We start from the raw sequence: 16,510 nt of genomic DNA on the forward strand, positions 1-16,510 counted from the left end.
AGGGTGTTTTCACACCTGATAATCCAGTAGACTTGGTTCGTCTAGGGACCCAAATTCAGAATATTTGTTTACATTTTCAGCTGGTGAGGTTTGCATTCACGCTGCATTGAGTCAGTCGAGCCAACCTGTTCCCCCCCCCCCCCCCCATCCCCGCCTGTGGTGGTGCTGCACCAACAACTACTGAAGAAAATGACACAAAAACCTCTGAAGAAGACACTTCATCTTCTTCTTCTTCTGGAAATTAAAACAAAAACGGAGTGGTGTCAAATTTGAGCGGTTTTAGGATTTCTGTTTTGTCATTTTTCAACAATGGACTCAGCATGAGCGGAAGATGAGGCAGAAGACGATGGAGAATGTTGTTTTTCACACATGGCAACTGAGACGACTTTGTATAAAGTATGAGAAATGCACGTTCATTTACCCTGCACTGTAGACCACTTCCTGCTTTTGGAGTGGTCTCCGGTCCACTTGCATTTACAATGCATTCGAACCACGATAGAGTTCACTTCAACCGAACCGAGACCTAGGTATTTAGGTGGACCAGAGTTAGCTTTTTTGGTCCCCAATCAGACCCGACTTTCTAGGAAAACAGACTAGAGTTCAATTAAAGTGGACTAAACAGGGCTGGTATGAATTCCCTTAAGCTCCTGTGGGCCAGCGGTTTGATGCTGGATCATTGAAGCCTTTTGGTCTTGACCTGATGGGTCCCCCCCTACCCCCACAAATACTCACCACGCTTTGAGTTTCCTTGTGTTTGTCTGAATCCAATAATCTCTTGAGACTCTGGAATCACATATGATCTACCCTACCTGTAAATGCAGGACATGATCTCCTGGTTTCTATCCTGCCACTCTCCAACAAACCCCTTATCTGCATTACGTATCTCTTGGGATCTCCAGCCTCCTCTCCAAGTTGCTCTCTGCTTTAAGAACCTGTAAGATAAGATACAAACATCATTAATGAAGAGCATTTTCATCCCCATCTTCTTCTTTCAGCTTTTCCCTCTTCAGGGGTCACCACAGCGAGTCATCCTCCTCGATCTCACTCTGTCCTCTGTATCCTCTGTCCTCACTCCAGCTACCTTCATGTCCTCTCTAACGGCATTCCTATATCTCCTCTTTGGCTTTCCTCTTTGTCTTTTTTCTGGCAGCTGCATTTCTAACATCCTTCTGCCAATATACCCACGGTCCCTCCTCTTGACATGTCCAAACCATCTCAGTCTGGCCTCCCTAGATTTATCTTCCATTTGTTCAACATGTGTTGTACCTCTGATGATCTCATTCCTAATCTTATCCATCCTTGTCACTCCTAAGGAGAACCTCAACATCTTCATTTCTGCCACTTCCAGTTCTTTCTCCTGTCTTTTTGTCAGTGCCACTATCTCCAGACCATACAATATCTCATTCACACACATGTACTCTGTCTTACTATGGCTGACTTTCATTCCTCTTCTTTCAAGTGAATACTTCCACCTCTCCAAGTTCTCTTCCACCTGTTCCCTGTTCTCACCACAGATCACAATGTCATCTGATAGTCCACGGGGATTCTTGCCTGACCTCATCTGTTAGACGGTCCATCACCAGAGCAAACAAGAAGGGGCTCAGAGCTGATCCTTGATGCAATCCCACCTCCACCTTGAAGCTATCTGTCACTCCTACAGCACATCTCACCACTGTCCTGCTGTCCTCATACATGTCCTGTATCAGTCTAACATACTTTTCTGCCACTCCAGATTTCCTCATGCAATACTACACCTCCTCTCTTGGCACTCTGTCATATGCTTTTTCTAAATCCACGAAGACACAATGGAGTTCTTTCTGACCCTCTCTGTACTTCACCATCAGCATTCTCAACGCGAAGATGGCATCTGTGGTGCTTTTTCTTGGCATGAAACCATACTGCTGCTCACAGATAGTCACCTCTCGTCTAAGTCTTGCTTCCACAACTCTCTTCCAGATCTTCATTGTGTGGCTCATCAACTTAATTTCCCTGTAGTTGCTACAACCCTGTACTTGTTCTTAAAAATGGGCACCAGCACACTTCTTCGCCATTCCTCAGGCATTTTCTCACCCTCATATATGCCATTGAATATTTGAGTCAAAAACCTCAGTGCCATCTCTTTAAGACATTTCCAAACCTCCAATCACCTTTATGTCTCCTTCCTTGCAGATCATCCCGTGTAAATACAACAACTCCAGAATAAACTGTATTTACCTTTTTACGCACGTGTTGGACTTTGTGTCAGTTTGCATACTCCGTGTTTTAAAAACGAGTCTGAATGTGATAGTGGATCAGCAGAACTGTGCCCACTACAGGGTTCTGTGGTGATTAGCTTTGAAAAAAACAACCGATTTAGTGCTGTGCGGAAGAATAAAAAAGTAAGCATGCTTGACCAGAGATCAAGGAGAATAGCAAATTTATGATAAAAGGCAGCAGGAATGAAATCAATCTGGATCATCAAGCTTTTTTATCTGATACTTCACAAGAGAATTGTGATGAAATTCTGATGACACTTCACAGAAGAGTTGGGAATGAAGCAATCTGATCATAATGACAATATTGTTCAGCTCACATGACAGCCAGGATTTGTAAATATGACTAACAGAGATGCCAGAGGGGAAACCCAAACCACAATTGGAGAGGTGAAAAATAAAACAATGTAAATCTGATAATTAATTGCATTTTTTCCAATATATATATATATTTTTTCTCCTGCAGACAGTACCCATTTACCATAGGTGGGATTACATGTTTATTGTTGTAGCAGCTGTGATGGTGGTGACACACACCTTCTCAGTATGTGGTTTCTATTGCATTACACTGATCTAGCAGACAAAAGCAACCCACAAAATGACAGAGAATAAAATGTAAGTACAATATTGATTCACTATTTGCAGCAAGCTCTTACTACAGAAGGTGGGAATATCTTTTATGACTGACTATAACAACTTAACTCTAAAAGGGCTGAACTTGAGTTACAAAAGAAAAAATATAATCATTTGTAAATTGACCCTTGTGGTTAATGCACACAGTGTTCAAATTGAGTGTGCAGATGAACTATGCACGATTTATGTTGTAAATTGTGTGCTGAACTTTTAGACAACTGTATGCCGCAGTGGGGACAGCGTTTTTCATGCTCACAACTGATAAATCTCTCTGATCAATGAAAATACTCAAGGATTCCCAGGTCACCGTATTGCTTTTGTGAGGCTTAGAATGAGTGAATTATTTGTAATACAAAAGTGATTTGAATAGTCAGTTTATAAAAACAGTATATAACAATAATAATGTGTTGTGTATTGTCATCACTGTATGATTCCATACAATGGCGAAATTGGCTGTCTGCATTTAACCCATCCACTACCAGATGGAGCAGTGGGCAGCTATTGAATGCGCCCGGGGAACATTTTGGGAATAGGGTGTGCTGTTCAGAGACACCACAAGATGTGCAATGACTGGGGATCGAACCTGGGACTTTCGAGTCCCAAGTCGGTTGCCCTGCCTATATCCCACCTCAGCCCCCATACTGTAAATACAAGCATTTATAATTATTTTATTGATTTGAAACCTTGGCTAAGCTAGTGCCAAAAATATATTAGTAGCAGATGTGTCAGTTTTAGTAACTAGGAATTGGACCAATTGTTTCTGCCTTGGAATGTCATCAAATATGCAAAGCATCATTCCCTTATGACAGTATGTCCACTGGAAAGGACTCCTATGTAGCTTGTTTGAACTGTTCCAGTTACAGTGAACTCTATGGGTAAAGGTGCTTACTAAAGAGCCTCTTGCCCAAACCTGGCTTTAGTTTAAAGTCCCAAAGTCCCTAGTCTATGCAAGATACACCATCTACTAATGGTCATGGTAAGAGTTAACTGAGCCCCTTATTCATATTCAGTGTGTCATGGGAGACCATATAAAGGAACAAATTCCCCAGTCAGCTTAGCTTTTTGTGTTTTTGAGATACTCAAAAACATCTAATACAATAATGTTAAAATTCACAAAGGCCTGTTATGACTAAGAATCAGATGCCAATAGTGGCTACGTATTTGGGGAAGCAGAGCAAAGTTGTTGTTCCTCCACTTGAACAAGATTTAACAAGAAGTCTGTTGCCTTCATACATCTCCTCCTACATGTCTCTGCGTGAGTGCAGCTACAGCGTGCGCTCTCAGGACATTATTACCTGCAGTGTTCCCTCAATGAGGACTGAACTAGGCAAAAGGGCCTTCTCCTACTCCGCTCCTGTTTCCTGGAATATCTTACTAAAAGATTTGAAGCTCTCGACCGTGACCTCTCTAAGTGGCTTTAAGAATCTGTTGGACTCCTGGCAGGGACCAATGCAGACATGTTCCTGTTTTTAGTTTTCTACATTTGCCTTAGAATCTAGCTGTTTTTTTTGTTACCTTTTCCTTTTAGCCATCCTATTTGTAAAAAAACAAAAAACAAAAAAAAAACCTGCAGTATGACTTTTTACAATTGTTTATTGTTGTTGCTGTTGTCCATTTTTGTCATCTTTCTTTGTTGAAATCAGGTCTTTTGTAAATGAGTCCTCGAGGCTCAATGGGATTTACCTGTCTAAATAAAGGTTGATTGATTGATTAACTGGAGTTGGTTTGGACATTTGGTAATAATGTCTTTTTTTGGACATGTCCCCCCTAAATGGGGCCTTGTAGAAGATCCAGGACTTGCTGGAGAGATTATACCACAATGCTGGCTTGCATCTCAGTAGCCCCCCTCAAGTGATCTGGTAGAAATATAATATCTAGTTCTACTTGGGCTTTTGCTTCTGTTATGTAGTTACAGTCAGGTTGATTGGTTAGTTGGTTGATTGGTTAGTCAATTGGCTGGCGCAATGAATGGAAGGAAGACAAATAGCAACAAAAAATTACGAGTACTGTATTGTCTCATGTAGTGAAAAAACACCATAAAAATCAATTTATTTGGTAGTGCTCCTCCTATTACAAAGATTAATATACTCAGGAATATTTGCTATAACTTCCATCCCAGTGAAATGGAATTTCTGGAAAGAAACATGGGAAAACATGTTTCCAGGTTTAATTTCTATATGAGGTCGCAAGTGATAAACCATATTTCACAAACGTTTTATTCTTTTATTAGCAAAATTGCATTACACTGCGCCAACAAATCTTCCAAGCTTTTGCTGTGCTATGAGCTTGTCTTATTATTTAGAAAAACCCAGTATGGTGATGCAACTGGAAGTAACTGCCTAATTATCTTCCACTATGTGTGTTACTATGCTGCTCTATTGTTTAAAATCCACATGATTTAATTTTTTTTAATTGTTTGAGTTATAAACCATCAAACTCACAATTAAGCATGTTGACACAAGCGGTGTTATTTTTTTCCATCCATTTTCTAGTTTATATTTATATTATGTGTGAGCATATTCCTTCAATTGCAAATTAAAAGTGCAAGTGTAATGTTGGAGGGGAAATAGCTCCTGCTGATAAAAAAAAAAAAAAAAAAGGCTGATGTAATTGAGATAGAATGAGATGGTATCAGTGTTGGGGTTGCTTTGAACAAACATGGGGAGGGCACTGAGGACAATTATGTGTGTAAAGAAGTAAAAATCCAAACCCTCAGCATGTTTGTGCGTTGAAACCCTTTCATCAATTTGAGCATATACGAGCATGCCTATGTCCATGTGCGTCTCTGGATCATCTTAGAGATGGGGGAGGGGAAGCGTTCTTTAAAGCCCTGAAACTGAATGACTGCTTCTTTTCACCCTTTGGAGTGGCGTCTGTGTTTATGCAGCGTGGAAAAAAAACAAAAAAAACAGGAATACTCGGGAGACCCTAACCTGCTCAAAACACCATTACATTCTGTGTTGTCTTCTTTGTCACACCCACACGTCCATCTCCCAAATGTATTTACTCAAACTCTGTGCGCTTATGCTGCTCATTCACAATAACAATCCACAGCCATTGCACAGCAAAAAACCAACAGCCACAAGGGGTTTATCTTGAGAGGAAAAACAGTCTTTACAATCACAGAATGCCTCCATGCCGTCACAAAGAACTGGAAAATGAATAATAACTACTTCCACAACACATCTGGATTGGAATTTATACACCTCCACAATATAAAGACTGTCAAGTAATTTGTCATTAATTGACATTTATTGTGTTAGATGGTATTTAATCTGCAGTGTCAATGCAAACAGATGCATGTGGAATTGAAAAACAAACAAACAAAAAATAATGTTGAGGTTTCTCTTCAGTTCATATTTAATGAAGAAAAAAAAAGAATATTTAGGAAGTAATAAAAATATTATTGAAATAGTAGTTGAGCTCCCAGATGATATCTTTACTAGTGGAGGGATTCTTTAGGCTCCTCACGATTTGATTTAATTATGATTCATTGTGCTGCAATGAGGTAATAAATCTATTGTTAACGCAACTTTATTATCTGTGTTTATCAGGTTTGTGAATAAACACCAATAGGAAGCTTACATTGAAGAGGTGGTATTTAAACTTGTACTAGAACCAGTTGGTAGTTAAGCAGGTCCTGCTTCGGCTTCTATTGTGTTTGGTTTTAATTGCAGCTGCTACCCTATGAATATCGTGCTTCTGATGCTTCTGGCAAAATAATGCTCTGGTTGATGCTAAAATACTGTCAGCCTAATTCTGGACAATATTAGAAAGTTTATGAATGGCAAAAATGGTTAACATTTGGTTCAAAAACATACAAAACAACAAAAAAACAAACAACAACTGTTAAGTTTAGCTTGGTTTAAGCAATAACAAACAGCTGTGTGTGCCACACTCGTATTGTTTGTATAATCTAACTGTTTTTTTGCTACTTTTTTTGCCATCTTATTTTAATTTGTAAAAAAAAAAAAAAAAAAAAAAAAAAACTGTATGCCTCTTTTATGATTGTCTATTGTAGTTGTTGTTGTCCACTGTTGTCATTACTCTTTGTTGAAATCAGGTCTCCCTTGTAAATGAGTCCCGGAAGCTCAATGGGATTAACCTGTATAAAAATGTTGAATGAATTAATGTTGTTGGTTTAGTCAAAAACTCAATTATAAACACATAAGTGTAATTCAAAAAGCTTTTGCTCTATTCAGACAAGATTTACACATTTTCATGTAAAGTTACCCCATGGGGCTGCTGTAGCTCAGAGGGGGGCTGCGGCAGCTCGGTGACACAATACTGTAATCCTTAGGTTGCGGGTTCGAGCCCAGCTTGTGTCAGGAAGGGTATCCAGGGTAAGACAAAATTTTCATGCAAGTTTGCTCGCTGTCATGACCCATGAAAAAGGGAGCAGTCAAAAGAAACTTACTTACCGTATTTTCCACTGTATATGTTGCACTGCCCTATAAATCACATCAGTCCAAATATGTCTAATAAAGTAGAAAAAAAACATAAATATGTCCTTTTGCCGTATACGTCGTATCTATTATGCGTCACCACTGACGCGTCACATTTGTCACGTCTCACTGCCAAACCTGGAAATGTGGGTTGGTGTGACAAAAATCGATTGACTGCCAAATGGCGGCCGCGGAAGCGTGCACGAGAGGATTTTAAAAAGGATTTAGCAAGATTAACACTTAAAAGCAATTATTTGTTTGCTCCAAATTATAACAAAGGTGTGTCTTAGTCTAACTTTTCCTTAATAAATGCAGTTTGACAGTCAAATCAGCTGCATTTCAAAAGCTGATTCGCGGGAGCGCTCAGAGGGATGACTCGCTGTGCATTTTGTTGAAATTTAACAAGATAACCACCTAAAAGCAATTATTTGTTTACTCGAAATTATAGTAAAGGTGTGTCTCAGTCTAACTTTTCCTTAATGAAAAGACTTTAACAGTCATATCAGCTGCATTTCAAAAGTATTCGCTGCCTCGGTTTTCCGGGAGTGGGCAGAGGGAGGAAATCAGGAAGGAGGAACGTTGTGCATTTCTTTGAAAATTAACAAGATAAGCTCCTAAAACAATTGTTTGTTTGCTCGACACTATAGTAAAGGTGTATCTCAGTTGAACTTTTACTTAGTAAATGCATTTCAATGGTCAGATTAGCTGCATTTCACCATGAGGGCACAATGAAATGAAGCTGATTTGACAGTCGCTCCAGGCATGATCCTGGCGCTTGACGATGGTGGCAGGCTATGGCAAGCCGATTGTGTCATTAATAGCCACTTTTACCTATTGCATAACACAACGGCATGCTATACTACTCAAGTGCCATCTAGTGGCTAAAAATGGTTGTGTTCAATATTTTCATTGTCAGATTGAATGAAAACGGTCATATCTCAGCAAGAAAATTGGTTTATAAATATGGGGGGGGGGGACATAAATAAGTTGCTTCGATGTATAAGTCACAGGGCATGAAAATTATGCAAAAAACTGCAACTTATAGGCTGAAAAAAACAATACATATAACGTTACCATAAAAGGTTCAGAAAACGACTGAAGATGACACTCAGCTCTCTTAGGGTGCATTCACACCAGCCCTGTTGTCCCGAACTCTAGCCCGTTTGCCTAGGAAGTCCAGTTCGTTTGGGGAGGTGTGAACTCGCCATCAAACTCTGTCACGGAACAAAAAGGCAAACTCTGGCCCGGTCCAAAACCTAGGTCTCGGTCCGGTAGAAGAAATTCAAGCGCGGTTCAAGTACAGCGTGAATGTAAACAGACCGGGCACCGCTCCGCAAGCAGGAAGAGGACTACAGCACAGGGCAAACAAACACGCATTTCTCTTACCTCATATGGAGCCGTCAGCTTGCCTTGTGTGAAAAACAACATTCTCCATGGTCTTCTGCCTCATCTTCTATCAAAATTTGACACCACTCCATTTTTGTTTTTATTTCCAGAAGAAGAAGAAGTGGTGTCTTCTTCAGAGGTTTTTGTGTGGTTTCTTTCAGTAGTTCTTGGTGCAGCGCCACCACAGGCAAGTGGGGGAACAGGTTGGTTGAACAGGTTGGCTCGACTGCACAGTGCAGTGTGAATGCAAATGCAACAGCTCAAATGTAAACAAAATGTTATGAATATTGGTCCCGAACCAAACCAAGTCTACCGGACTATCAGGTGTGAAAACAACCTTACACTTATGGGCTGTCCTTGAACATTTAAAACTGACCCCTTCCTTCAGTTTTTGCTTGTGTGTTATAGAGCAGATGGTTCAGCTTACTGGCCGGCTGAGCATGTTGAAAACCGGCGTATATAATCAGTATCTACACCGAGCAGCTCTGCTCCTGCAGTGACGCGGGAACGACCTCTCAGCAGCCTCATGCGAAAACATCTTTCTCATGAGACGTGGCCAAACCACAACCCTGTGATGCAAAATCATGAAAGGTTTTTGAAAACATCTGTATTTGTATACTGCTCTCTAAATACAAACCTGCATTTATCAGGAATGTCTTTTAAAATGTCATCCAGAAATGCTGTGACCCTCAACTGTGGTTCAAAGCACAGACTCAGGAACTAATTCGGGGAAATGTTAGATGATGTAAATCATTACTGCGTGAGCGTAGATAAGGTTGAGTATAAGTGATTTTGTCAGACAAAGTGGGACTTTATTTATTTATAAAATATGCTACAGTACACGTACCATATTACGTACAGCTAAATATTGTTATATGCACATGACCAATGCAAGTCACAGTTTTGAGAGTCAGCCTTTTTAAACTCCTGGAACTGCAGGATCACAGTTTTGTGTAATTTATGAACAAAGACGCACCGCTGTGGAACAAAGTTTGAGTCACAATGCGTACATGCATGTGATGAGCACCCAAGCTTGTCCAGAACAGTGACAGACATGTCTGTGATGAATGTAAGCATGTCCTGGCTGGTCTCCCTGGAAGCAGCACCAGGAGAGCCTGGGGACTGAATGAAGCCTTTTGAGTTCTGGCTGGTGCGGGGGCAGGTCCATTGTTAAGGACAGCTGGGCCTGTTGTTTCTTGCTTTCTCTCTGGGGGCATTGGGTACCCAATATGAGGAGATTGAGTTTCAACAGACTCCTTCCACTCTCCACACACAGCGACAAAAACACACACATGCACATGTGTGGCAGCATGGACTGTCTATCATCTCTGAAGCCCAAGTCTGGAAGGAAAAACATCAAAGGAAATCAACACATGTGCGTTCACAAAGCCCATTATATTTAACAAGTATGATTTTAAAGTATAGAGCCATTACTATAATGTTTGTGATTCTGAAAATGTGTAAAAATATTTTTACATTTTTACCTGGATAAAATTACAGGTAGTTAAGGTGAACTACAATGAAGCAGGCAAATTATGCCCAGCAGTGACTCCATTATTTTCTGATTGGTGTGTGGACTGCACGAGGCACTTGACTTGTTCAGTTCTATTTTTTACTAAATCGGCCTCTCAACCAACACACACAGCTCTGAGTTCATTCTTGTCACTGCTTCATGTCCATCCCTACAGCCCTTAGATTCCCACAGTCTCCTCCTTTCTGTCCTGCTGAGGGGCTTCACTGTGATTGGATGAAGTATGTGAAGCAGAGTGTGCTGTCTGTCACGTTACTTGTGGCAGAAGAGGGCAGTGGAATAAAGCTCCCAAACTGGGTTATTAAAGGCTATTTTCATCCCTGTCTGTTTCTGTGGGCTCACGCTCCAAATATAGATCTGGCACAAGTGACGCTAATGAAGCATGTCCCCCTTTTCTACTGGTTTAAATCTACTTATGTAATCCCTTCCTCACTGTAAAATGAATTAGTTACCTTCTTATCTAGGTTTCTGCAGTTGTCTCCTACAGTAACTGTTGAACTTGTACAGTTTTGACTTCCTTAGTGCAAAATGTGGGAAGTGAGAATTTAGGTGTAAAGAGCAATGTGTTTTGATTTGTATCAGTTGCACATTTAAAGTGAAACATGCAGTTTGATCTGCAAATCCCAGCTAGTATATCCTGTCATTCCAGTTCAGGAATCAGAGGGACACAACAAATCCCCAAGACACTTTGTGTCATGTGCACACGCAAACAAAAGGCTGCTCCATCACACTGATGTTGCTAAAAACATCATAAAGTTTATCAAATGTTCTACCTTTTGTTACTAATAACAAAGGGGGAAAATGGTGAAGGTACAAGAAAAAAAATGCATATACTGGATTTCTTTAAAACAAGAGATGAAAGGTGGGGTTTTAATATGACAAAATTTGGCAAGATTTGACTAAATGACAAACAGCATTCATGAGCAAGTCTCCCCAAAGTCTCCAAAGCTGTATTTTGACACCTGCCCAGGAGGTCTCTAGTGACAGAAAAAAAATTAAGGCTTATGTCCTGCTAAGACTGTCGCGATAAACAATAAATCAATTAATCGCATGATGAATGAAAATTATCGACCTCATTTTCATTTATCGGTTTTATCGTTTCTTCGTGTCTCTCTTTCTACTGAAGACACTGGATGAAAAAAGGCTCAACTCCGGTGCTCTTCACTGATCCCTCCCTTTCTCTTTTCTCTTTAAAATCCATTTTAACCGACAAAGTCACGTTTTCGGATCGTTCAAAGCAGCTAAGCTGAGAAGCTAAGCTACGAGCTAAGCTAACAGGTCGACCTTGGGAAAAAACTTCCGTCTTGTCAAAGCTCTAAAATTCACAGTTGAAACCTGTGCCTTCATTTAAAAAGTTGTTTTTCTCTGCAAAAAGAAGCTGAGAACTCGTTTACTGATGTTTTTATTAAAAGCTTTGTGTGTTTTGAGGACCGAAAAACAGGAACAAGAGACAGCCCATGTCACATCAGGGGGCCTCCCTCCCATTTTACTTAAAGAGACACGCTGCTCACTCTCTCACTATCCATCCTTCGGTTCATACTGTTTTATACTGCCATCCAGTGGTCAGAAAAATGTACTACACACAAAATTAACCAACATTTCTTCGTAAATTTGACAATTACTAATTATTGTCAAATTTAAAACAATATTATCGTTTATCGCAATAATTTCTTAGACAATTAATTGTCCAGCAAAATTTGTTATTATTATTATTATTTGTTATAATTCGTGACAGGCCTATGTCGAGCTCTAAAAATCATGCTGATGATAAATAATAATAATTGACTAACTGGTCCAGATCAGTTTGTTTTTATGTCAAATGTTTATTCTAGTAGATTGAATTAAATTGATTTGATCTGGTACAAGATAAGGTTGGTTTGATGTGGACAGAGGAGGCAACAAAATAATGTGCATGACCAACAATCTAGTTTTGCGAGTTGTGCATGCAAAACTAGGCCATGATTTTCAAAAACAAAAATTGATTATAAAGGTTTAATAGTAACTGTTACAAAAAGAAATGGAATCACTTTAAAACTGATTTTATTTTATTTTACTTGAAGATAAATGATAAAGAACTTCTCTACAAAGAAGGCAAAAAATCTGGTGAGTGTCAAGAATAATACATCATTCCAAATTTTTCAATAGCTACATGTGAGTGCACGTGGCAGAATTCTCCTGTCTGTTTGCTGAATGGAGGTACTTTGGGTCAGTGGAGCAGCTGGTGACTGGGAGGAAGAACTTAACCAGGCCTCCTTTGTGGATCAGCTGTTTCTGGCTGAGCTTTGTCATTCTAAATTGGGTTCTTTACATCTAGAGCCTGGGGAGGTTTTGACATGTAAATGGAGGACAGAGAGCTCCAAAGCTGCTCGATTACTCACTAAAATACTACAGGGTCCAAAAATAATAATAAAAATATCTGAGTTGTGCTGCTGGAGGGGAGAGAGGGGTATCCAGGCAGGTTCACAGACTGATGTGTGCTACAGAGAGTAGAATGTTAACAACTGAGCTTATGTCTGAGCAGCAAGCAGGCTTCATCCTAATAAGATTATTTATGAAAGTTATGGGATGTTCAACCACATGAAGCGTACATGTAAGCATAAAGACCTATGGGATGCTGTATAGGAAAAGTAATAAAGGAGTGCTTTAAACTTGGCTACCAGTATTCCTACCTGGGAATTCTGAAAATAAAAAGTTATGGCAAATGGACTCTACTTTCATGGTGCTTTTCTAGCCAACAGAGCTACTCAAAGTGATTCACACCATAAACTTCCATTATTTACTAACATACACGTTCATACAGCACTCTACTACATCTCTACAAATCTTTTCTGAATAAATTATTCCATAGAGCAGGGGTCTGCAAACTTTATGATCAAAAGAGCCATTTTTACACCTTCATTCACTAAATTAAAAGCGTTCAGAGCGGCAACAACCTGTTAATTGTGATAATCAACTGGTGGCTCATGGGCCACTTTAGGCTTGTTGGAGGTGGCTTTTGTTCCCAGGGGTGACGTAAAAATATCAATAAATGTTAAAAATAATTACGTATTTTCAACTTTTTAATTTAAGACAAATGAAAAGACCAGATTCTTGTGTGTGGGGGAGGGGGGGATGGTTTAAAAAAATAACTATGCAGACCTATGTGATTTTTTTTTAAATTGTGGAAAAATTAATTTAGAAGAGAAAAAAAAAACATAATGTCAGTATGTTTTACTCCTTGTACTAGTTCCAGCATTCACATATTTGCAAAAGAAATGACAGGAAAACTGCTAAAACTAGTCTTTTGTTGTTGTTGTTTGTATAACAACCAATAAAATTCAGTTTTATGTTAGTTTTGGTCAAAACTTGAAAGAGCTGCTGCAGAGGGACCAAAGAGCTGCATGTGGCTCCAGAGTCATACGTTGCAGACCCCTGCATAGAGTCTCACCAGGGTTTTAGATCAGATCATTGGAGGCAATGAGTATGGAACACCAAAATGCTCAAAATTAAATAAATAAAGAAAGCATTATGAAATAAATATCTAAGCTCATTATTATGAAAAAAAATCATTTTTATTCTTTTTATTTCATAATTGTGCTTTTTATGGCTTATTTATTTCATTATTGTGTTTTTATGATAACTTGTTTACTTCATAATGGCATTTTTCAGCAGAATTACTTCAGCTGTCAATCAACGTCAATGGGTTGGACCTTCACTCCCACTGGCTGATCCTTCACATCCATTAGTTTTCCTGAATACCTGCTCACTGGTACAGCTAGCATAGCAGCTAGCAGCGACTTGCTAGGTCAACAGTCATGAAGGATGGCAGAGTTGCATGAACTTCGTTCAACTCAGGTAACTTTAGCAGATCAAATTGAGAGGATTACGTTCTCAGAAGATACAGGGGAGCGTGCATGGGAGGACTTGCTGTTTTAGTTCTTTGAATTTAACAATTCAGAGTTGCCAATCAGCCTAACATGCATGTTTTTGGTCTGTGGGAGGAAACCAGATTATCCGGAGAAAACCCACGCATGCACGGAGAGAGCATGCAAACTCTACCCAGAAAGGCCCCGGACCGGGATTTAAACCAGGGACCTGCTCGCTGAGAGGCAGCAGTTCTACCAGTTGCACCACCGTGCTGCCCAAATAAGCCATCATGAAAAACACAATTGTGAAATAAAAGAGTAATAAATAAAAAAATCTTATTTCATGTTTTATTTATTTAATTTTGAGCATTTTGGTGTTCCTTACATGAGGGGCTCAGTGATACCTCGAAATGTGACCCTATACTGGTGGAATCGAACCTCTCTCTCTTGTTGGAGGATGACTGCCCTAACCACTGAGCCACAGCCACTCCACAATTCTAAACGAAAAGTGGAACAGATGCTGAATTTACTGCAACATTTACACCACTTTAGAAGATACTTTGGCCTAAAGTATTTTTTATTTCATAAAATTATAACCAGAGAAACCAGACTGTGTTCATACAGTGTGTGGTGCATGACTTGTGCACTACCATGCAGACAAGACATGGACACATGAGTTATTGTACATGAGAGGACGCTGATTATTTGTTGTGTTGTACAAACATCTTCAATTGTTTCATACATGTAATCACATATTTTAAATAAACTGTATTTGAACTTGAATCAAATTTACTTGAACTATATTTTTAAAGTCTGCCTCAGGTGGAGGAGTTCAAGTGTCTGGTCGTCTTGTTTACTAGTGATGGTAGGATGGAGTGGGAGATAGATCAATGTTTTGGGGCCTCCTCCTCAGGAAAAAAGGTTTGGATCATGATAGAAAGAACAAGATCTTGGATACAAGAGGCCAAAATGAGATCCCTTTGTAAGGTGGCCGGGCTCTGCCTTAGAAATAGGGTGAGGAGTTCCATCATTGGAGGGGAGCTTGGGGTAGAGCCAGTATTCCTTCACACTGAAAAAAGTCAGTTGAGGTGGTTCAAGCATCTGGTTAGGAGGTCTCCTGGATGTCTCCCTTTAGAGGTTTTCCAGGCACAGCCCACTGGTAGGAGGCCCCAGGGCAGACCTAGAACTCGCTGGAGGGATTGTGTATCTTCTCGACCTGGGAATGTCTCCAGGTCCCGCAGGAGGAGCTGGAGAGTGTCGTAGGGAGAGGGATGTCTGGTTTGTTCTCCTGGACCTGTTGCCTAAGAACAACCCGACTATGGATAATCAGTAGAAGATGGAAATGACACATGGAAGCCAGACTGAAGATAAATCATAAAGGAAAATTAAGAAGAAATACACACAAAACCAGTTAGTGATATTGCAAAACTATAAAAATAAACACAAAATGAGTATCCTGAAATAAAGTAAATGGTGCAATTTGAAAGAGTACTCCAGTAGATTTCCAAAAGTGCATTTCGAAAATGTGGACATTTACTCAATGTAAACAATGCACTCGGCTAAATCCATCAACAATCATGGTAGCTTACTTGATTGACCTATTTATGTTTGCCTGATTTATTTGTAGGTAAACAGATATGGTGTAACTGGACAAGCACAAAATCTTGCAGAAGTATAGATGGACACATAAGAGTGAACCTGATAAATTGTCACTTTATTCCAAATGGCACTTCCATGGATGTCACCATTGTTGATCTATTTTCAATCACTTTGTCTGTTTCTGTAAGTAAACAAACACGTGATGGCCGTCATACAACATTTTTAACTTACGTACATGTTAACCATTAGTATGAGAAAGAAAGGTGCCGATTTATTTTGTATTTCATAAAATTTATTTGACTGGTCTTTTTGAAACAGCAATTACCGTATTTTCTGGTGTATAAGTCACTCCGGAGTAGTGATGTGCGGATCAATACTAAAATATCGATACTCTCTATACCAGAGCACTGTGCTCTAGAATCGATTCTTAACTTAAACTATCAATAGTTTTGATACTTGAGTCATTTTGGGTAATGCATGTAATTAACAGGAAGGTCGTGGAAAGCAAACTCTTGAGATCTTGTCTAAATGATATGCGGTTGGTGGGAACTACTTTTTCTTCTGCCAGTGGTGCGTAATGCATGTAAGCGGAGCGGCACACTGCTCGCTCGTCGTCGTCAGTCAGACTGTAAACATAAACAATGGCGGAGCTTACACAAAGTCACGTGTGGAGCTATTTCAGCTCCAAAAACAACCAAGAACCTGTTTGTGAAGTTTGTGGAAAAATTTTAAAAAGTTGTGGCATATGGTTATGAAATAAATAACACAATAAATTAATGCTCAAACAAATAGTTTGCATGCGCTCAGTTCAGTATATAT

The sequence above is a fragment of the Nematolebias whitei genome, chromosome 5, assembly GCF_014905685.2.
Source record: "Nematolebias whitei isolate Nwh7 chromosome 5, NemWhi1, whole genome shotgun sequence".
In the NCBI taxonomy this organism is placed as follows: domain Eukaryota; kingdom Metazoa; phylum Chordata; class Actinopteri; order Cyprinodontiformes; family Rivulidae; genus Nematolebias; species Nematolebias whitei.